The following is a 23,986-nucleotide window of genomic DNA, read 5'->3' on the forward strand; positions in this document are numbered from 1 at the left end:
TCCAGTTAGAATTCAGGTGATGTTTCCCTATCAAGTTTGGGAGACAGTCCTCTCCTAAGTTAGCTTTGTTTCTTCCCCAGTGCTCTTTCCCCACCTCTGCCTTTATTATTTTGTACTGGGTTTTAAGGAACGGCTCCAAGGCTACATGTCGCTTGAAGTGCTTGTTTTTCCCTTCCATAGCCTTTGCCCCCAAAGGCTTGTATTGCACAAGACTCAAGGGACTGAAAAGGACCCTGCAAAGGTGACACTGGCATCAGAGTTAATATCATGATCCACAGCATCTCCTTGCAGAAGAGCTCCCTTACCCCCTTATTTTGTGCTTTATATGTGTACTTGAATCTTATCTTCCTTTTCTCTCAGTAACTCTCCATAAGTTACCCATGGGCCAAGCTATTGAGATTCTGCTAATAGTCCGGATTAGGCCCCATGCATGTGTTTCATCCTCCTATTGCCCTCCAAGCTCCTTATTAGGAATCTGCCTCTCTTCCCCATCCTTCCATGCTGCACCCCCTCCCCATTTATCTTCTCCCACCAAATCTAATCCTCACTATAGAATTAACCTAATAGCAGCCAGTCCCAATCAAACACTGTACATATACTTACCTTCTCTATTTTTGAAATACAACACATATTTGATCACTCTAACTTGACTCTTTACTATGGCTCCCCGCCCCTCACCTGCATGCCCCAATAAATACCACAGTGCACCATGACTTTTGGGGAAAGATCTGTGACACATGTCACTTGAATTCATGTGTATGATTAAACACATGTTGATGAGGACACAAGGTAACAGAGGAAACTCAAAAGCATGACATAATGGCATCCATTTTGCACTATTCAGCATAATCAGCATAATTTTTGTGAACCGCCCAGAGAGCTTCGGCTATTGGGGTGGTAAATAAATAAATAAATCAGAGAAAAGAGAAGATGGAAACAAGGAGCTGTTGAATTTCAGTCCTGCTTCAAAGACTTCTGACAACACATAACACTCATGTTTAGTGTACTCTGATGTCAGAGTGGGGAATCTTGTGGTATCTCTAACTTTTATTGTGGCATGGGCTTAAATTGGTTAGGACCTACCTCATCAGATGCCTGCTACTGAAGGTGTAAGATACTACAATGGTCTAGGTCTAGGGGCATGAAGAAGAAGGTAAGACTGAGGGCTTCTCCACATGGGGCTTCTATCCTGTGACTGAGATTGGTTACTCACGGTCCTTTACATGATGTTGTCACCCTCCACGGCCTCTCCTGTGCTTTGTGACCATTTTGGCAGCTTTATTTGTAACGGGGAAAATGAGCTATTAAAAAAAAGGTGGTTTAAATCGATATGAATCTCAACATGTAATGACAGAGCTGCACTATAACCACAGTGCCATCTAGAGGCTGTATAATGAAACTTATAGAACTTGTAGATAAAGGAATGCCCTGGGGGGGGGGAGAACCCAGGGGAAGTGCATTTAAAGGGTTGCTCTTAATCCTGCAAAGAATCTAGAAGCAGAAGCCTCAGTAAAGTTGCGGGATAAAAAGCCTGGTGTGGAGAAGCCCTGAAACAAAAAGGATAACATTCTGAAAGCGGAGACGTCATACATGGATTGGCCACATAACTATGAAGATCTTGGAAAGTAGTTTTTTGAATGATATCCCCAGTTTTAAAAGATGAATGAATAAATGTAAAATATGAGTCTGAGATGATCCACACTGTTTAGTGATTATGCAAATATTCCATAAATTCTGAAGGCAGGTTGGACTTTTATCTACTCTCTTTGATCATTTATTTTTGCGCTGAAGCTTACATGTTCCACCTCTACATTTAGCAAGTTACTCAAACTGGAAACCCAGAGACAGACAGAAATATACTGAAGGCCATTCTTAACTTTTCTAGATATTTTAGTTACATGTGAAGAGCTTGTCAAGAAAAAAGTTTTTAATTGGATTATATCTATGTTACAGATTTAAGGCAGAAGAGAACAAACTGCTAATTTTTAATACAGTTGGATGGATAACGTTGAAAGATTATTATGATTAAATTTATTTATTAAATTTATTAATCGCCCATCTGGCTGGTCAAGATTCTCATCTATATTACTAAATAAAAGGAAAATAAATAATATGAAGAGAAAGCAACGTTAGTGAATTTATACCCAGAGACTCCAGAAATTATGCTGCACCAAAATTTCTCAAAGTTACCTTTGTCAGTTATGCTGAATCATCTAGAATTGTGATGGAGCACATTTCAATAGGTGGCATTAACAAAAGTTAATTTTCTTTGCTGGGATTTATATAACAAATGCTATAATAATAGTATGATAATGGACACAACCATGCCTCCATCAGGCATGTAAGTGTTGATCCTCTCTCTCGTTCCCTCTCTCCATAGGGTATTAATGAAATACCCTATGCTAGTATTTGCTAGTAGCAGAACTGTGCATATGGAAGGAGTAATATTTGGAGTAGGACAGGGTGTGTGAAGATGAAGGCAGTACTCTAGGTTCTCACAGAAGAGGCACAGGCAAAACTGTGCAATGTGTAATTACGACATACAGATATGGAAGAGTGGGCAAGCTCTAATTGTAAAGCATCTGGTTGTGGGTACACTTCAAAGTAGTAAACATTCCTCAGTGAAATAAACTGCTGATCACATATAAGAGACTTGAGAAGGAGAATTCAGCTTCACTTCGGTGATTAATGTCCTGCAGAAGCTGTCAGCAAAGTGTTAATTACACTTAAAAAAAAAAATCACTTACGTAATGCATGCAAGTTCATCCCAACAAAAATAGCAGAATCAGGAAGCCAAAAGTTACAGTTTATTTTTTGCTCTACAATCTTCATTTACACTTGGCAAAACTGAGGTGTAAAAGGATACCTGAAGTGTTATGCTAACAAGAATAAAAATATACTTAGAAATATGTCACTCTTCTTAAACATTTCAATATTACAAGGGTCTAGATAGAACATCAATGTCTCTGTGGATTATGCTCATTGTAGATTATGCTCTACATTTAGGTTGCACTTTGGGGGAAAAAAGGTCTTAATTTATGCACTCTACTCACCGGCACTCATACACAACTCTCCTTTTAAATAGGGTTGGAGGATGAGAAGTTCCAGCTAAATCAGGGGTGTACAATGTTTTTGGCCCTGAGAGACTCATCCAGTCTCTCCTAAGAGGTGGGGCTATGTATGTGTGTGCGCAGATGCATGAATGTACACATTGCCACTAGCAGAGTGTATAGTTTTTTCACCACCACTAGAGCGGGGGACAGGGACCTTTCTCTATCTATAAGTAACCCGGATTGGCTCACTCAGCAGCACTTTCAAATGGCATCCCAATACTCACCCCTCTGCATGTCTACTCAGAAGTGAGCAGGACAAGCCTCTGCATGTCTGCTCAGAAATAAGGAGAACTGAATCACTTAGCACTTTCAAATAGCACTTTAAATACCAAGCTGCTAAATGATGCCTTCAAGAACAACTGGACCAAGAAGCAAGTTGCCTTGATCACTTTTACAGAGATATATGAAGGGCTTATAGGCCCATATCCATCATCAACTTTAGGTGCTGCTGTTCACACTGAGGGCTCCATCACATGGAGCTTTTATCCTGCGATTGAGATTGCTCCTTCACCGAAGTTTGCCGGCTCTTTTCATGACACCATGACCCTCCTGCACTAAATGCCCCTTGTTCCATTTTGAAATAGATCGCAGATAATGAGCTATCAAATTACCCTGTTGTATTCCACTTCAGTTTCCTCCATGAAAAGGCTTAAGGCAGCAAGAAGAGGAGCAAGATCAATGAAAGAGAATAGAAGACTCAGATACGGGGAGAAGGGGGGGGAGGAAACACATGTAAAGGGAGTCAGTGGTGATCCTGCATTTAAAACGGAAGCAGAAAGCCCGGTTTTAAATGCAGGATTTTAGGCTGCTGTAGAAATGCCCTGAGTCTTGTGCTGCAATAGCTAGAACAGCATCTGCCCCAAGCAAGTGTTCTGAAGTAATTCTGCTCTACTCACTTCTTAAAGTATAGCTTTTTGCCACAAAGATGCTGGGGAACTGGTTTACATGGACGGTTCTGTGGCACACGGCCCAAGGCTCCATTCCCCTCTCCACCCTCTTTCCACCCTGAAAAGACATGAGTTCCCCAAGAGTGCTACCCAGCAGTAGCACTGATGGAGTACTGCTTTTCCAGTGCAGGAGACAGAGGCTGAATGTACACATACTATAGCAGTCATACTGTTATCATAACTATTGGTGCCCATTGGTGCCATGTGTACCAATAGTTATGATAACGGTATGATAACGGTATAACTGCTATGTGTAGATTCAGCCAGAGCTGGTTCTCACTACCTGAATCAGGGGAGGGCTTTGCACCAGAATTGGGGGTACAGTTCTGGATCAGTCTGCTGCAGAGATGGATTAGTCTGATAGTAACTTGAAGAGATTTGAGTCCAATAAAGAATCTTCCAGTCTGATAAATGTGGTACTCTATTCCATTCTTAAAGTCAAGAGAAAGATCACATTGGCCCTGGAAGTCACAAATAACACTGACCTTGTTGTTCCTGGTCTTCTTTCTGTAAAAAGGTAAAAGGTGTCCCCAACCAGTCGTGTCCGACTCTAGGGTGCGGTGCTCATCCCTGTTTCTAAGCCGAAGAGCCAGCGCTGTCCGAAGACGCTTCCGTGGTCATGTGGCCGGCATGAATGAACACCGAGGTGCACGGAACGCTGTTACCTTTCCCGCCGAGGCGGTACCTATTTATCTACTTGCAATTTCTTGCTTTCGAACTGCTAGGTTGGCAGGAGCTGGGACTGAAGACGGGAGCTCACTCCGTCACGCAGCACTCGGGTCTCGAACTGCTGACCTGCCGACCTTCCAGTCTGCAGTTCAGCGTCTTAACCACTAAGCCACCATGGCCCCCTTCTTTCTGTAGTTTTCCCCTATTATATTTCAAATTTTACATGATGGCCTTGTTTATTTATGTGTTTAAAATATTAAAACTAATACAACACCAAATTCCACTGGTGCATTACTACTTGCTTTATTTCATTTTATCTAATGAAACATTTAGAAAACTATTCAGATCTAAAAGAGACTAGCCTTGATACACAGCCTAAAATAGACTACTCTTTGGATAATTTTTTGTATACTGAAACAGAGCGGAAATAGTGCTTTAAACTCCAAGGTACATTATCAATTACATTGAAAACCAATGTAGATTTTGCCATGGCCTTTAAAGGCTGTTGATTGCACCCCAAATGCTTCCACAGTGTGCAGTCTTGTGGCCAAAAGAGTACATATTTGTATCCTGCTTTTATTTATACTTTATTTTTATTTTTGTTACTATGGGGAAAGGGGAGAACAATGTACTTAAGAAAAAGGTCCGCATAAGTGCTTATCTGATACAGGGCCAAGTGCTTGCTCATTACAGAGTTAAAATATTTATTAATCCCTTTAAAAAGTTACAAAACAGTATAGGGATTAAGGGGAGACACTGGATCTCCTGTTGCCAGTTATGCCAGAGTAACTATACATAAAATGCAGTATTATCCATGTGTAATAAATATAAACAAAACAAGTGTGATGTTATTGTAACACATATTACAGTTGCTTATGGTGAAATCCTATAATGAAGATCCACTGTCTGTTGGGCTAGAGGATTCAGTGGAAGCCCTGTTAGGCTAGCAGAACAGCAGATACGTCCCTGCCATGAAAAATCCGTCAGTGCAACTGCCTTGATATGAACACTTGGTCAGTGGAGGCATTCTGGTCCAAAGATATGCCAGTGAAATGGCTGAAATGTAGCGGAATCATGGGCATGATCTGAGCAGCACAGAGGAAGAGTACATTTATGCTGTGCCCTCCACCCCTTCAATCTATGGGCATTGATGGCATAACTTTACAGCAGCACCAGACCTGATGCAAGAAATTTCCGTCCTGTTGGCTTCAATGAGAAGGGGGAGGGAATAGCTCCCCATTCCCACATTGATGCTCAGATTGCCACAACAGGGCATAGGATATGGTGTAACTAAGCACCCAATTACATCACATCACCACCACTAAATAAACCCCATTCAGGAAGGCCACAATTCAGATGACAGAGCGCATAGCATAGGGCTGTATCTGCCTGGCCCCGTGTTGTGTACTAACACTCTTCCCCCACACACATACAGCAGGGAGCTGTGTCCCCCCCACACACACACACAACAAACACACAGGATAGGCACTCATCCTAACAGGCATGTAACCCCACTCTAAACCCATAACTAAAGGGCTAGGACAGAGCCCACAGTAACACTATTGCACTAGCGCTCTTCTCTCTGAACAGCAGAGGGCAGTGCCTTTCTCACAGGAGAAGCTCTGCCCGCCACATGCAGCTAGCTAGGCTCTCTGTTGGCCAAGGACAGGCACTCTGCTCCAACCGTTGTCATGGCTGGCCAAGTGCTCATGAGCAGGTTCACAGCCTGGATGCATTCAGGAAAACAAGATGTCCCTGCACACCAAGAGTCTCATGGCAACCGCCAAGGGGGAAGGCGTATGACCACAGTCACTGCCAATCTACTCAACACTAGGTAGGCTCCTCCATACTTGCATGTTCTAAGACAGAAGTCCCTGGTAATGCATTTCTTGACCATGTGGATCCTGGCCCTACTGTGGGACTGGGTCCTCAGTGTCCAGTCCCAGATTTTACAGCCAATCTTTCTCTCTCTCTGTGATATATATATATATATATATATATATATATATATATATATATATATGAACCAATGTCCCTGGTAGCATGTGTGCATTCATTTGTGTGTCTCCATAATTGTACTGACTATCCCCTTTTCAATAAACAATGGCTACCAGGAATGGGGGGGGGAACCCTATTGTCAAGGGCTCCTTGGAGGCCTCTCTCAGTCTAATCTAGTAGCCAAGTCCAGACACAGACAAAGGGATTATTTTCAAAGCTTTATTCCTCTTTTACAACTTAACAACTCTACTGTTAGCAACTAGATATGAGCAGCAGAGTACCTATGCCCTACGTTGGAACAGTTGGTCCCCGTTTGAAAGGGAATTACTGGCAGACCCCTGAACTTAAGGACTAGGGAGAGTCCCTCCCCTTTTCCCTTGGATCCTCTGGGCGCAGCTGTTGTTTGCGCGGCAACGGGGCACTACGCCTCCTTTCTGCGCCCTCCACTTGGCGCTGCTCTCTGCGTCGGCGTCGCGTATCCATCAAGTCTGCTTCCCACGCTCTGTCACTCCCAGGACTGCTATCTAAGCTAGGAATGCTGGTGGGAGGAATCTCTGTCAGCTGTTGGCCCTGGGAAGGATGAGCGTGCTCCTCTCCCAGGAGCGACTCCTCTTCCTCAGAATCAGAACTACTCTGGGATTCTATGGGCTCAGTGTCCACCCTGACACCTATTTGGATTTGAACCAGCAACCTCCTTGCTTAATGTTCCTGCCCAGTTTCCCACTTTTATGTATTTGTTACATGGGGAGGTGGGGTGGAGTGAGGGGGTAAAAGTAGGTAAAATGTTTTACCTATTGGAGGAATTCAAACCAAGGCTCTTCTGAATGTTTCGGTCATTGCTTTAAAAGACTATGCCACAAGGCTCCCTTGCCTGTACCTGTGGTCAAATTCTCTGTGTTTCTTGCATGTTGGGGTCATGGCAACATGGTATATGCAGCATCAGCTCAGCCTAAGTGGGCTGGCTCCCACCAAGACAATATGGCATGTGGGTTTCATCTCCAGCATGGTGATGGGCTAAGGTAGAGATCTTGGGGTTGTGTTTCCTGTTTGCACAATTTTGTATTTAGTTAGCTATTCTGAAGCTGAGACAGAAGAATCAACTGCTAGTTAGTTAATTAAGACTAAAGCCCAATCCCCTGAGTGCTGAATCTGGCAAGTTGAAAGGCTGGTTCCTTTTAAAACAGCTATTGGCTTCTTCTAGGCAGTGGGATTTCAAGTTGCTGGAACTTCTTTGGAGGAAGCGCTTCATGATTTTCATGATTCTCTGAAGTGTCTGAGATCCAGTCATCAGAGTATGCTGACAGTGAGTGCTACCTCCTCGTGGTTCATGGCACAAGGTGTGGACTCTGGTTTCAGTTGATCCACTTGGGAAGGACCAAGGAGTGAATCTTTTTCTTCCTCAGGGCGGCTGTTGAGCAAGAACTCTTCATCTGAGGACTCCTGGTCCAGGACCATGACAGGGAGGCAAGGCATGTGTAAGCCCAAGAGTTTCCCAATCTTGTTCTCATCGTGCTAAACTATGCTTTAGTGTGTCATTCAAATATAGCCAATATCTTTATGTTTTGGAATTTCTCTGTACTTAGCATGCAGTCCAAAGGGCCCCAGACCTTTGAAGTCAACTAGCAAGATTCTGGCTCAGTGAGGGGCTGTAGCCCAGTGATAGAGCACATGTTTTGCATTCAGAAGGTCCCAGGTGTCAAGGACTCCTTGGAGGCCTCTCTCAGTCTAATCCAGTAGCCAAGTCCAGACACAGACAAAGGGATTATTTTCAAAGCTTTATTCCTCTTTTACAACTTAACAACTCTACTGTTAGCAACTAGATATGAGCAGCAGAGTACCTATGCCCTAAGTTGAAACAGTTGGTCCCCATTTGAAAGGGAATCACTGGCAGACCCTGAACTTAAGGGCTAGGGAGAGTCCCTCCCCTTTTCCCTTGGATCCTCTGGGCGCAACTGTTGTTTGCGCGCCAACCGGGCACTACGCCTCCTTTCCGCGCCCTCCATTTGGCGCTGCTCTCTGCATCAGCGTCGCGCGTCCATCAAGTCTGCTTCCCGCACTCTGTCACTCCCAGGACTGCTATCTAAGCTAGGAATGCCAGTGGGAGGAATCTCCGTCAGCTGTTGGCCCTGGGAAAGAGGAGCACGCTCCTCTCCCAGGAGTGACTCCTCTTCCTCAGAATCAGAACTACTCTGGGATTCTATGGGCTCAGTGTCCACCCTGACACCGGGTTCACTCCTCACCATCTCCAGGTAGGGCTAAAAAGACTCCTGCATGCAACCCTGGAGAGCCACAGCCAGCTGGTCATGACAATACTGGACTAGATGGTCTGATTCAGTATACGGCAGCTTCCTGTTTCCTATGACTCAGAGCCTTGTGACAAACGATGTACTGCTCTACGAAAATGTGGTGGCATTCTTAAGGCTGGTGAAAAGCCTTTTTAGAACAGCTTTCAGCTTACCTCTCTCTTCTCCCTGCATCTTAATTCTTACTGTTCAGCTCTTAGTTCTGTGTTCGGTCAGGATTACCATTGTTTGTTATGCTGACTTGTGGGTTGTGTTTTTTTTTAAATTGCCGTGTTTTATGTCTTTACTGAATTCTGAACATCTTTGAATTTGTTATTAAGAAAATCAATATAAACATATTTTAATAAATAATAAATACTTTCTGTACTTGCAGAATGGTGGCCATCAGCACAATTGAGATTGGGACAATACAGACATAAGCACTTTCTATGGCCTACTCATGGTCCATAGGTTCGATCTGAACTCCCTGAAACAGATTTAGCTTGTCTTAATGGCCCTATCATACTTTAGTCATAGTATGCTTAATACGTTTGCCCATAGGTTCACTTGTAGGGAAAAGCTGTAAGAAAAAAGGGGATATTTCAGATTTAATGTTACATCTCTTTTTGATTTTATATGTAATGTCTTGGTTATATTTGAGCACATATGTTCCATAACTGTGAAGTTCTCAATGGAAGGAAATGACAACTCTATTGTCAAGCCCAATCAGTTTATATGGCAAAATATTCTTCCACTCTCTCCATTGGCCAGAGAACAGTGTGGCCTCCAAAAATACAGAAACTGTCTATCATGGTTCTCTACAGATCCTTCGATGATTCAGCAAATAAACTTTGACACCTATATTTTTCCTGCGTGAGGGAGCTTTCAGTATGCTAAAAGTTTTGGTGGGTACAATCTTGGTCCATCTGCAATAAATGTTAATTTACCATTGACCACAGCAGAAACAAAACATTGTTCAACATATTTTAGTGATCCTGCCATCACATGAATCAATCTTAAATTCCAATAAATATATCTCTCTCCCCCCTTCCCTGAACATTATTGGTTCCCTGAAGGTTTGTTGTATGTTTTTCACCTAGGAAATAGTACTTTCAACATACATACATAACTGCTTTTATTTACCAAGCACATTTAAACCATAAATCAAAAAGACATGTCAAAACATGTTTTCACTTCCATACAATATAATCATTTTGATTGAACAGCCTACATATTTCCCTAATGATTTTTTATCTTTTCCTCTGGAGAAATGAATTTCCCACATTCTTGTTTGTGAAATGAATGCCATAACTCATGAAAAATCAACTTCTCTTTAACTTGTTTGATAATAAAATAGGAGAAACATGATGGATGATTTATTCAATGTTCTCAAGCAGTGATGCTATTCAAAAGAAAAACACTCAGCCATGGCTGTCATGCTCCCTTCCCCTTATTTATATAAGAGCAACAAAGCTCACACATTCCATCATTCATAAAATAATACTATTTTGAATTGATACATACTGGATAATGTTCAAGCAACACGAAGATAAACCAGGAGAAACACCTGTCACAGTTATTTGTAGCTTGTTTAGCCTCCAAAAAAGGTGTGCTTAAGGCTTGATATTTACTTTCTGCAGGATTGAATTAACTGTTTGTCAACTGCCCTGTAGCGTAGTATTCCAATTAAATAAACAGTGTAACTGACTACTGTTATGGAAAATCCATATTACCTAGTCTTTGCATTCTTTCTGCATCAGAAGATTAAAGTGGAAGCTATTTCACCCACCTTATTTCTCAAGTGTCCCTCCTGGTAAGTGCCAGAATATTTAGTTTCATGGTTAAAGGTGCTTGTTGATATGGCTGAGTGAACACTGCTAGGAGTATGCTGCTTTTCCTGGCAAGGCATTTGGAAAATCCCACCTAATCCAATATCTTAGGGTGCAATCCTATTGAAATAGTTGGCAGCCTCCGAAGTTGAAGCCCACTGAGTATCCAATGCAGGGTGGCTGTAGCACAGAGGTGATCCTCACCTCCATGCTTTGGCCACCCTGCATTTTTGGCTAGATGGCTGATTTCAGCCATCTAGCTGTGGCTTTGGGGAGTGGGAGGGAAAGAGGCCATGCGGCACATAGGAAGCTGCATAATGCAGCTTCCGTGGTCTCCTCCCTCCCCCTGAGACTGCCCCCTTTCCCCAGTTTCCATGCCATCTACGACGGGGAGGGGGAGGGGAACACAGTTTCTGGGAAACCAAAATAATCCTATGGCCTTCTAGACAGTGTCCAATGGCCATAGGATTGCTCCCTTAACTTCCTAAGAGCACAATCATATGCAGATAGGTGTCCGCCTCTGAACTTGGAGGTGACTGCCTATCCAATGCAGGGCAGGAGAAGCACGGAGGGGATCATTTTCACTTGACATCTGATTGCAGCTGTCTAGCCACAGGAGGGCTGAGCGGGGGAGGAGGCTGCTGCACGACACATTGGATGTGTCGTACAGGCATTTCCACCCTCCCCACCCCAGAAGACCCTCCGGGAATGCCCCATTGCGGCCACTCCACACTCCTCTTGCGAGCGCGGAGCTGCTCTGCACTGCCTCCAAGGTCGGTTCTCAGAAAACCAGATATCCTACAGCTGTCTAGCCACTGACTAGCAGCCATAGGATTGTTCCCTAAAATTCTTAATTTTTCTGTGAACTTGATAACTGAGTAATACTCTCTAAAGTGCAAGGCAGGACACAAGAAGCAATCTGACATTCAAGCATTCTCCCAGTTGTGGGGAACACTATGAGAAGTTTCCAGACGGCATGGGAAACGTTTGAATTATGTAACCACGTGGGAGGAGTCTTTCCGACAGAATTTGTATATCTCAAAAATTATGAGAGGAAATATGCCCCTTTCACAATTAGAAAGACACGAGTTCTTATATGAGTTCAGTTAGTAAATAATGAAACTAAAAGATACTAATATACAGACAAAACCTTCCCAACATTTCTAAAAAATACAGAGCTCACTTAACTATTTTGCCAAGTATGTTGTAGCATAGCATCAAATGCCATTTTCAAAATTAGATAAGATTCTTATTTAACTAAATTCATGTATAGTTGAAGACTACATTCCAACAATGAAAGTGTGCTTGGGCTATTATTTTTGTTTCTAGTGCAACATTGTCTTAGAGCAGCCTTTGATATAGTGTATTTGGAATTTTGCTTTTGGGAAGAAACAGAATTGATTTTACTATTATAACGATGAACTCTATTGAGAGAGCAATCTGATGACCCCTAGATAGCGTTGGGAAGGGGGCATAGGATAGTTCAGATGCCTGGATCTGAGGTCGGAGACAGCACTCCAACCCAGGAGTCCAAACTCCCTCCCCCTCCCCCTCACAGCTAATGCAGAGAGAACCATGTTGGCTGCCTCTTCAAGGTCCAAAGGCAACCGCAGGGAGGAGGGAAAGGGGGCAGTTCTGTAGGCAAAGAGGGGAGGAGACTGAGGAAGCGGGGATACGAGCTCTCCCCAGCTCTCCCCAGCCTCATTTCCTCCCCCTCTGCAGAGCACCAACCAGACAGGCAAAAATGCCCATCTAGCCAAACGGCAGAGTGGGGAAAGCATGCTCCTCCCACTCTACATAGGATGCCGGTCAGCCTCCGATTTCAGAAGCTGACACGCATCCAGATAGGATTGCACCCGAAAAGGATTCAACATTGTTTACCTTCTTCTACAGTGCAGTCCTATGCATGTTCAGTCAGAAGTAAGTCCCATTAAATTAAGCAGGGCTTACTCTCAAGAAAAGTACATAGGATTGTTGTTTGTTGGCTAAAGCTCCACAAAGCCAGGAAATGGGAAGCTACGGCTAACGTCTTAACTGATGTGCCCGTGATCAGTGATGATGTTGTGCAATGTCACAAGTTGTGATTCCTTACAACTTATATAGGATATGATGAGCCACAGCTTGGAGTAAAAAAGACAAAGGTGTCAATTCTCAGCACTTTTAAACTTCCCTGTACCTGTGGCAATTTGAATTGGATTGGTTTGAAAATCTGCACAATTGCAGAATGCATCATGTAGATCATGGATGCCAAGTTTCAAGTTATTAGCTCAACAGGTTTCATTTTTATAAGCGGTAGATGTTGAGGCTTATAATGGTGGAACTTCTTTTTTGCAACTCACCATAAATAAATAAATAAACAAACACACACACACACACACACACACACACATATACACACACACATATGTATATGTATGTATTTCACACTGAGATACAAATCTCAATATAAAAAGGAACTAAGTGGAAGAGAGTTGAACTCTGCTGAAATAGATGAGTGGTTGTCAGCATTTCATGAACAGATCTTTGCATTACTAAAATGTATTAGTGTATCAACAGTTTTCAGTACCTTTGTGTATGTTTTCTTCAAATGTAAACAATGGAAATGAAGTACATACTATTGTCTTTAAATTTTTATAAGTATTCTAATAAGAACAGTTTGTGGGAAAGAAGGAGGGACACTGAACAACCAGGGAAGTGTCATTCATTGGCCTGGGCCCAATCTACATGGCCTATTTAGTGTGCAGTGAGACCACATTGGGGTTGTTCATGACAGAGGACACTGTCACCAATCTGCAGCAACCATGCAGCTTCCCTCTGGAAAAGGCACAGTTTCGCAAAGTCATTTTAGTGACTTGTTTTCCTTAAACGCGGTTCCGCTGCAGTGTGCCCCATTCCCCTGCATTAAATCCTGGGCATGCCTAGGACCTGGTCATGGGGTGGGGCCTTCCCCCCCTCCATTGTCTCTTTTTCCACATTCACAGTAGGGTGCTTTTGGACACCGGCTTCCTTTCCCACTTAGCACTACTTTAACCACTCACAATGTCGCAGTAGCACTGTTTTGACGATTCACAATATCAGAGTAGTGCTATTTTAACCATTCACAGTATCACATTAGCACTGTTTTGACGATTCACAATATCAGAGTAGTGCTATTTTAACCATTCACAGTATCACATTAGCACTGTTTTGACGATTCACAATATCAGAGTAGTGCTATTTTAACCATTCACAGTATCACATTAGCACTGTTTTGACGATTCACAATATCAGAGTAGTGCTATTTTAACCATTCACAGTATCACATTAGCACTGTTTTGACGATTCGCAATATCAGAGTAGTGCTATTTTAACCATTCACAGTATCACATTAGCACTGTTTTGACGATTCGCAATATCAGAGTAGTGCTATTTTAACCATTCACAGTATCACATTAGCACTGTTTTGACGATTCGCAATATCAGAGTAGTGCTATTTTAACCATTCACAGTATCACATTAGCACTGTTTTGACGATTCGCAATATCAGAGTAGTGCTATTTTAACCATTCACAGTATCACATTAGCACTGTTTTGACGATTCGCAATATCAGAGTAGTGCTATTTTAACCATTCACAGTATCACATTAGCACTGTTTTGACGATTCGCAATATCAGAGTAGTGCTATTTTAACCATTCACAGTATCACATTAGCACTGTTTTGACGATTCGCAATATCAGAGTAGTGCTATTTTAACCATTCACAGTATCACATTAGCACTGTTTTGACGATTCACAATGTTGCAGTAGCACTGTTTTAACCAGTCACAGTATCACAGTAGCCTGTTTTAACCAGTCACAGTGTTGCAGTGGCCTATTTTAACCATTCACAACATCCCAATGGTGGATGAGAGGGGAGAGGTGTGGGTAAACTAGCACTCTTTTAACCATTCACAATACTGCAGTAGCCTGTTTTAACCATTCACAATATCCCAGTGGTGGATGAGAGGGGAGAGGTGGGGGGTGAACTAGTGCTGTTTTATGCATTCACAATGTTGCAGTAGCACTGTTTTAGCCATTCACAATAACGCAGTAGCACTGTTTTTAACAATTCACAATATCGCAGTAGCCTGTTTTACCCATTCACAATACTCCAAGGGTGGATGAGAGGGCAGAGGTGTGGGGGAAACTACAGGGGCTTAATTCAGCACTTCCATTAAACTTTCCTGAGCAGAGAAGCATGGGGAACAAGCCTCTCTCATTTGCTGAGCAGCACCTACATGGTTAATGACATTCAATTTTACTTGCTGGACTTTGCCCACCCAGCCCTAGTATAGCGGTTTCAAGTGCCGTTTGATATGTGAAAGTGGGGTTTTAGGTAGTGTGTACTCTGCTTTTCTTGCATCATGTGCTGCTGACCAGCCAAAGCAATTTCATGAAAATCCAGATATAACCATAAAATGCTTCAGAAACTGTTGCCATGCAGATTCCCCCCTGGACTGTCTTTATTGCTCTGGATAGAGAATCAGAATCCACATATGCACATTAGTTGACATGACAACTGAAAAGGAAGATCATGTTTACATTTAGAAGGGCCAAATCAGGTCCAGTGCTGGACAATGGATTTGTCATCAAACAAATCCATGAGTTAGCTGATTTTACAGGAGCCAACATAATGTTTTAATAGCCATGACATGGCCCTTTGCTTAATTTAATAAATACCCCAAAGTTAATAAGACAAAGAGGCAGCCTTTTGTAGAAAATATAAATGACTAATCAGTTTTTAGTTCATCATAGCACTGTATAGTTAAACTTTCCCAAAGGTTATTTGTCCATTCTAGCAGCCTTATTTCAAGCACACAAGCCTTTAGCATTTAGATGATCACCCTGTAATTACTGGAGTTGTGCGGGTGTCCTGAATATGATGGCTTAATTGCTATGAAGAGTGAAAGCTGATTAAGTCAGAGCTGAAACATACAGCAATAAAACAAAACAAAAAATACTCCTCTTTAGGTAAATGAAGAAACTCAAATGTTTGAAAGTGAAGGCAAAAACCAAAACTCACAGAACGCATTCTAACCATTTCCATTACCTTTTCTACAAAACATAAAGTGCAGCAGACGTTATCCAAAAACAAACCTAAATTTTATAATTTCCAGGTGGTAGCTACGTTAGTCTATTGCAGCAAAAAACATAAAAGGTCTTGTGGTACCTTAAAGACTAATACATTTATTCTGGCATAAGCTTTCCTGTACTTTATCAGATGCATAAAGTATTGCAGAGAGTTTCAAATTTAGATAACAGTACATCTGGTGGGGTAGGGAGAGATCTGTAAACACTGAGGTCAGAAGTTAAATGCAGAAAATACTGACAGTGACAATCACATTATCCAAATGATACTGAGTGTGGTTCCCAGTGAGACAGGGGCAAAGACAAAGACAGAGGTAGGGAGAAGGAAAGTGTGAAGAGAGATAGAGAAAGTGGCAGACAGACAGAGAAGGGGAAAAAAAGAAAAAGAGAGAAAGAGGAAGGACGCAAAGAGAAAGAACATTCGAAGAGAACAAGCATGGCTGTGGTTGCCCCCAGGGTGAATTGGATTATGCCTGGAGCTTATTACCTGGGGGTAGAGTAGTCACAATAATATAAGAGTTCTTTAAGAAAATGTGAATAGAAGGCAAAAAAGAGTCTATCCCAAATGTGAATCATTGGGACTGGTGTAAGGCAGAAAGGTTTAAGTAAGTGAGTTTCTGCTGAGACAAAGGCAAACAGCCTAATTTGCAGAGAAGACAAATGAAGGCTGGTGCTTAGCATGAAGAGTTTTATGTAGAAAGTTTGAAACATGATCTGCAAAACAGGCAGGTCAGAAAAAGAAAGAGAGGGAAAAAGAGAGAGATTTCTCTTTCAGTGGGTAGAAGTAAGAGCCCCCCTTTGAACTGTTACATATCAACAAAGTGTGATAAATGTCAGTGTAAGGGCTTTGTATAAGCAAAGTGAGAAGATACATCACCTAGAAGAGGGACTCCCCTTCTTCGACCCGATTTCAGACTGGTTTCAAGGGATAGGGGTGGTGGTGGACGTGAGTGGTTGCAATAATTTTGACTGTTATTTGCTGATTTATAGCTTTGTGTGCTTGCTCATATGGCTGTCGCAATTTAAAAGTATACATTTAAGTAGGTAGATGTCAACCCCCTAGTGATCAAATGGCAGGGCAAATTGTTATCGGCCTTTGATCATCTGAGGGTGGAATGTATTGGCTCCAGGAGCATAGCCAAGTACTTGTAGTGTTAGAGGGGCCTAGAGATCCATAATGCTTGCTTAAGTTCATTATTGTTGCAATTCCCTTGCTAGTAAGCCTCTGAGCATGTGAAGAAACTTCAAAAGGCCAATAACAGTCTTCTCAGTGCATTCCTTACGCATGAGTAGAAAGCTTTATCAGGCCGTGCCTGAGAAGTGAAGCTATGTGTTTATGCTGAGTTGCAGGTGGCTGTGCTGAGAACCAAGTGCTGTTAGTCTATGCTGGGAATGAATGCTAGGGGCGCTTGCTGGTATTGTGCTGCCTCATTGCTGACATGTATGGTATAAAACCCATTTGACCCAATGGCTCGGGGTTCAGAGAAGCTGTCTGATCCAACCATTGGGTACGCCTGTGTGCTGTAAGTTACCCAATAAAGTCTCCCTGTAAGTAAACCTTTGAATTGGCAGGACAGGAAGGCCTGGCGTGCTATGGTTCATGGGGTCACGAAGAGTCGGATACGACTGAACGATTGAACAACAACAACAACAACCTAAGAGTACAACACCCACGGCCAGGGCAACACACTCTGGCAACCTCACTGGTTTCCTTTCCTCATGATATGAAATAGCAGCTACCCTTCTAAGCAGTCCATCTATGTGCAAGCCCTTCCATCTCCATATGTTTCCCCAGGGAGTTATTTCTGTCCATCTACACTTTCCTATCCATTATACCATCCTGAGTCCCTTATGGCCTATTCAGCTATTGGAAGGGCATTCCATTAAACAAGTTCAATGGCATTCAGTGGAGCTGAAATCAAGCTGGAAAGAGACCAAGCAACTTGTCTATAGGACAGCTCAATAGTTAAGAGTACCGGCTGCATTCCAAAGAACCGTGTACTTACACAAAATGAATTGTACTTTTAGTAAATAGCAAGCTGCATATGCCATTCCACAATATCCATAATGTTGCTGGCTACGTTAAGCAACAGGCTACAATAGCGTAACGAAATGCCTAATGAACAGTACAAGAGACTAACATGAACAGTGGAAACCAGCCGTCTCTTCCACTTTATAAACATCCCAATTCTTAAACAGGATTGGCTGGTATTTGCAACATCACAGCAAAGTATTCAACCAAATTAGTTTTAAAAGATCATCAGGATTTTCATTTAATCTTGGGAGTGCTAACTAACCCAACAACCACGTTTAAAGGGACATTTAATTGTGTTCCAAATGGTCAAATAATTAAGAACTTAATGTTGTAATGCGGTTTATTTTTCAGCTTAAATCGTGTTCCCATTATCTGTTCACTCACAAAGAAAAAGAGAATAGACAAAAACATCCAGCAGTTCCACTGTACATTACAAAACAGCAGTGATCAGACTAGTTGGTATCTTAATTACTGGAGATATCATTAGCTTTGTACATTGAGACAGTTTTCTTTTATTACAGTTGTAATTTTATTTGCTAGGCACTTGAATTGTACTGCAAGATAAATTGCTGTGTACTCAAAATTTACACAGGGAATGAGTGAATATACTGACTTGATTCATTAGCTCCCTCTTCCCCTGCCTCCAATTTATAGATAGAATTAGAGTAGCTAAGGTTTTTATCCATTTGCAGTTCAATTTGTCAGATGTTACTCATAAATATAGGCAGTGAAAGTGCTGCTTAGATATGAGTGATGCTTTTCAGTAGGAGCAACTTAACTTTACATGGCCAAAAGCAAGAGGAGGGACCTGCCTCACCCCCTCTGACATAGAGTATTTAACTTTGGAACATAAGAGCCTTTACTTTGAAGGTGTGTTTAACAGCTTTTTGTATCTCATTAAAAATACATATTTATTTTATATATTTAAATATTTTAAGGTAAAAATCTTGTCAAGGTGGCTCACAAGATTAAAAACAACAACAATAAACTTCAGGATTAGTAAAAGTCAGTGACATCCCACCACCAAAATTAGGTTGGCCAGATGGTCCTCTATTTGAAGAGAGAAGAGACAGGCATGGCTAGGAGCTGGGGAGAAAGAAGATGTGGCACAGCTAGGGGGTGGGGGTGGGGGAGAGAAGCAAGGGGTAGTGGTGGCGGCATGTCCACTGGGGCGCAAAAATATCACCTTGCCTAGGGTACCAAAATACCTAAAGATGGGTCTGTGCATGGATAACTGTTGCAATGTCAGGATTTTCCAGAAGGGTCACAGTTAGTATATGAGACTAAGGTGGTAAAGAGCACTTCTAGAGCCTGCTGCTACCTGAGCTTCCCCATCTAGTGACGAGTCCAGAAGAACTCCCAAACTTTGCACTTGGATCTCCACAAGGAGCGCAGCCCCATCTAAGATCAGTTGTAAACCTCCATTCAGAATGGTTGATTTTCCTACCCACAGCACCTTTGTCTTGTCTGGATTAAGTCTCAATTTGTTTGCTCTCATCCATTCCAAAACTGCATTCACACACCAGTTCAAAAGTTCTACAGCATCCCTGGGATGAGTAGATGTAAGTGAGAGTAGAGTGGAGCATCATCTGCATACTGATGACATTTCAGCTGAAACTTCTGGGTAACGTTTCATGTAGATGTTGAAAAGCATGGGGATAAGATAAAATCTTGTGCGTTCCATAGGCCATGGGGTGCAACAGAAATCTCCCAGCACTGTAAAATATGTTATGTGGTTATAGTCTGTTTGAACAGTAGATGGGAGAACATGTGAAGATACTGCTTTTATTCAGGTGATGTGATTCCTAGGGCTCCATCACATGGATGGAGAATTCCGCATCAATACTGGTGCTTTCCCCACCCAGTATCCTAGAGGGATTGGCTCGTTCTCTTTAGACGGCTGTCCTCGTCGTGTTATTTTTCATTTCCTTCCTTTTCACAGGGGTGCTGCTGCTGCTCAGAGACATCGCCAACCTTTCCGCGAAGAACCATTACACGTGCTGGGGACATTGTGATAATTCCTCTGTAGTTCTTGCTGTGTCATGTTCCTTCATCCTCCTCCTTAGCAATCAACACTCTCAGGCTTCAGGCTCACTACTTTATTAGTTAATGACCAGGTTCCTTACAAATGCAAATTCTAGGAAACTCTCAGGCTACAAAGGAAACAGCTACTCCACACAATTATGAATACCAATAGAGGAGCCGAAGTGGAAGTTAGAGAGGTTGCCAGCAGTTTGAACAAGAACTTCCTGGCCAGACTAGCTTAGGGGGGCTGCCCCTCCCTTACAGTTGCTCCCTCCTACATAGGCTATCATGCATAGCCAACCTGGAGGCGCGTCTGAATTCCACCTCTAACTTTTCCCACGTCATTTTGCAGTGGACCCTAGCATCCCTCAAGTCATGCCCCTCACTCTCCTCCTGCCCCAAGACTTGGGTTCTCATGGAGGAGGAAAGGGTGGGCTATCCAAGCTGAGCCATCTGTGTCTCAAGGTCTTGAGAAGAAGGCCTTGCCACATCTGAGCTCACTAGGGAGGGAGCCTCCCCCTGTTCTGGCTGTTCCCATTCTGAATCTGAGCTGCTAGCTGCCACATGCTCAGATTCATTCCTAAAGCTTGCCCCTTTACCTCCCCTTGCATGTTACTGGTGGCTGGGCTATGACTGACACACAGACAGCCCCCACGCCTCCACCTCCTCATCCCCCCATTCTACGTTTCGCCAGTGCCTTGGTCTTTTACTCTGCCATTTACTCACCTGTCAGGAATGCATGGCTCGGGGTCATCTTGGCAGGCTCGGATGCCACCACACCTGGCCAATTTCCCCCTCTACAGAGGAACATGCATCTAGGCATCAGGGCGTGCTACTGAAATGCTGCTCTGCCGCTCTTCCATCTTGTTTGGGAGGCTGCAGGCTGAAAATGGTGAGAACCTGAGATGGCACAAGCACGGCAAGTTGACATGCCCCACAGCCCATCATCACCACCTTTGCCAACATGACTGCACCCCCAACACCCCAAAGCAACAGCCCACAGCCATCAACACACAGTGGTTTATTCGCACTATGGGAGGAATACATGGGCAGGCCATGGCGCTCTTGCTGCATGGACTAGGAAAACACCACATTTTTTCCTGTTGAGGATAACACGGGATAGGCAGAGGTAAATGGTAGGATAATGACTGGAGGAGGATGACGTCGTGTAATGGACACGCAAACTTCCATGGGTGTCCAATCATGAATGCATGATAAACTGCAGGTGTAGAGATGCCCCTAGGTTTCTCTGGCCAGTTCACATACTAACTATATTGATCTCTCATATCTGCTCCCAGCCCAGTAGATATGAGATATGCCAGAAAAATCTCTGTCTTAAAAACCACTCCTTCCTCTTTGATGCATTCAGAAAACAGGCTACAGTCGTTCTAGGACTCTGCCATTTTTTTTTTAATGCTCCCCTTGCGTACAAAGGGATCTTGTGATCAAGAACCCTTTGTACATGGGCAATGATCAAATCAGCAATATGGGTTCTTGCTTCCCTTCCTCCCTGATGTGCCAAATACCCTTTATAGCACCTGCATTTGCTTCACCTCATCCTTCTCCCCCTTTCAGTCTCAATGTCTCTTATTATCCTTGGTTTCCTTCAATAAAAACATCTGCCTTTCTACTGTGTTCGAATGGAATTTCCCAGAACAGAGGAAAGGTACTTTTACTGCTAATATATAACCCCCACCCCCAAGAAATATTAGCGGTATAAGAGTTGTAGGCTTGTTTGTTTTTTAGGAGAAACAGTTATTTAAAAAGTTAGAATAGAAAATCCTAGGTAGCCTAAATAAAATGCATCACCTTGAGTTATTTGGCTCTCCCCATAATACTTAAGATGCATGACCTTTCATGTTTAAATAATGGAAATAACCAGGCTTACTTAAGGTTGTAATTTTGCAAAGCAGCTGTAGCCACATGATCCCTCTTGAGACACACACACACACATACATACATACATATATATATGACACATGAACACATACACACACCAGTTTACAAACCCGGAATAGTCAGGCTGAGTTATTAATGCTTGTTTAAGAAACCTTCCAGGAAAATTCAGGTTGTGCATTATATATTGTACAACCTGATAAGTAATTGATATTGAATTGATAAGTAGCACAGTTTCATTTTGTTGTACTAGTATTATTCCAATCCTTGAAAATGGGACCTGCTCCAATATTATCATGAATATATACAATGAAAAATCCAAACCTCTTTACTAAAACACACACACACCCCACAAACTATTACTAGTTTCTTTAAATTATTTCAGTTCATGCTTTTGATAGATTTATCTTGTACTCCCAATTTGATAAGATACATGAGGCTTAGAATCATAGAGCCTACAGAAAGTGGAAGAGTACAATAGGACCCACTCTGTCCCATGGTGCACCTGCTAACTTCTGGCCATGTGCTAGACTCATCTATGCAACCATTACCCTATGCTCCGAAAATTAAGATGCAGAGATTGGGTGATTAGTGGTATGCATGTTGGACCCAATGGCCACTTCATATGTAACTGGAAATCATGGCTTCCTATTGCATGCAAGAGCCGGCACAAGCCTCTGACTTCTGTGCTCTGCCCTCTTCTCCATGTGTGTAGCCATGAGAAGAAGACAGGACACGGAATCATGGGCTCAAGTTACAGGAAGCCAGATTCCGGCTGAACATCAGGAAAAACTTCCTGACTGTAAGAGCAATACGACAATGGAACCAATTACCTGGGGAGGTGGTGGGCTCTCCCACACTGGAGGCCTTCAAGACGAGGCTGGACAGCCATCTGTCAGGGATGCTCTGACTTGGATTCCTGCATTGAGCAGGGGGTTGGACTCGATGGCCTTGTAGGCCCCTTCCAACCCTACTATTCTATGAATCTATGACAGCCAGCTTTCGTTTCTGCTTCTAAACACTCCTTTGCTTCCACTCTTATGTCTGAGCTCAGGACATGGGTGTCCACAGGAGGAGGCAAAGGGGGGCAGTTGCCCCCCTGGATTGAGCCATTATTGAGCTCGTCCACCTGCCATTGTGTCCAGTTGGCTATTGCAGGAGCTGTCTAGCTACATGATGGGAGAGGAAAGAAGAGGCGGAAGAGGTACAGAGTGAATGGCAGCTACATGTGGGGTGGAGGTGCACAAGGAAGGGTGGCAGATTGGATGGGAAATTAATTGGAGGTGCATTAATTGAAGGACTACAATTAATAAAGGGCTGGCAGGGGTGAAGGGAGCCAGCAAAAGAACTGAGAGTTTCACCACAGATGTAAACACATTATTGGTTGATGGACAACAGGCCTACCAACCGAGAAAGAAGGGAGGTGTACAAGTTTCTCAGAGGCCGGATCTACCCAGCTCAGTAGGCCTGGTGTCCGGCCTCACTGCTGCGCTGCTCACTCATCAGCTTTACCAGAAAAGTAAATCTTTTCTCTGATTATGTATGAATATATTTCTCCACCCTCTGGGAAATGCCTGCAGATGCCCATGACTCAGGAAACTTCAGAACAAGCCAGGACCCCAAAACACAACATGATCCTGGCTTGTTTTAACAAACCACAGTTTAAGGAAACCACAGTTCTCCAAATTGAGCTGTAATGGGGGACTGTAGTTTGTTTATCAGTGGAAGTGGAAGCTTCTGAACTCCTCCTTGTGGACACATGAGGGGAGGGTGAGGCATGTGAGCCAGCTCTATTTGTGCAACACCCACATGTTGTCTAATGCATGGATATCAGAGGGATCAGAGGCAATGTACATGGACCAGGAGGCAGGATACGAACACGTCTCTGTTCCAACTGACATCAAATGTACAGGCACCATGATGGACTAGAGGCAGGGTGAACAACTGTAGTTCTGTTTCTCTGCCATGTGTGGGATGCACACAGACCTAACCCAATTACATTCTCTTTTTTAAAACTTTGGCTTCTCCTATAGCTCCTATCCATGACAAAAAGAACAGTATTACAACTAGGAATAATTGTACTTT

The 23,986-nt window shown here is 42.9% G+C and overlaps 1 protein-coding gene across 3 annotated transcripts in view; it reads right to left on the reverse strand.

Annotated features, from left to right (window-relative positions):
• The window catches only part of MAGI2 (membrane associated guanylate kinase, WW and PDZ domain containing 2), a 977,993-nt gene that overhangs the window by 606,031 nt on the left and 347,976 nt on the right, over positions 1-23,986 (reverse strand). The window lies entirely within an intron of this gene.

Source organism: Heloderma suspectum, chromosome 7, assembly GCF_057233095.1.
Source record: "Heloderma suspectum isolate Gila_16-S chromosome 7, 16-S_ref, whole genome shotgun sequence".
Lineage (NCBI taxonomy): Eukaryota > Metazoa > Chordata > Lepidosauria > Squamata > Helodermatidae > Heloderma > Heloderma suspectum.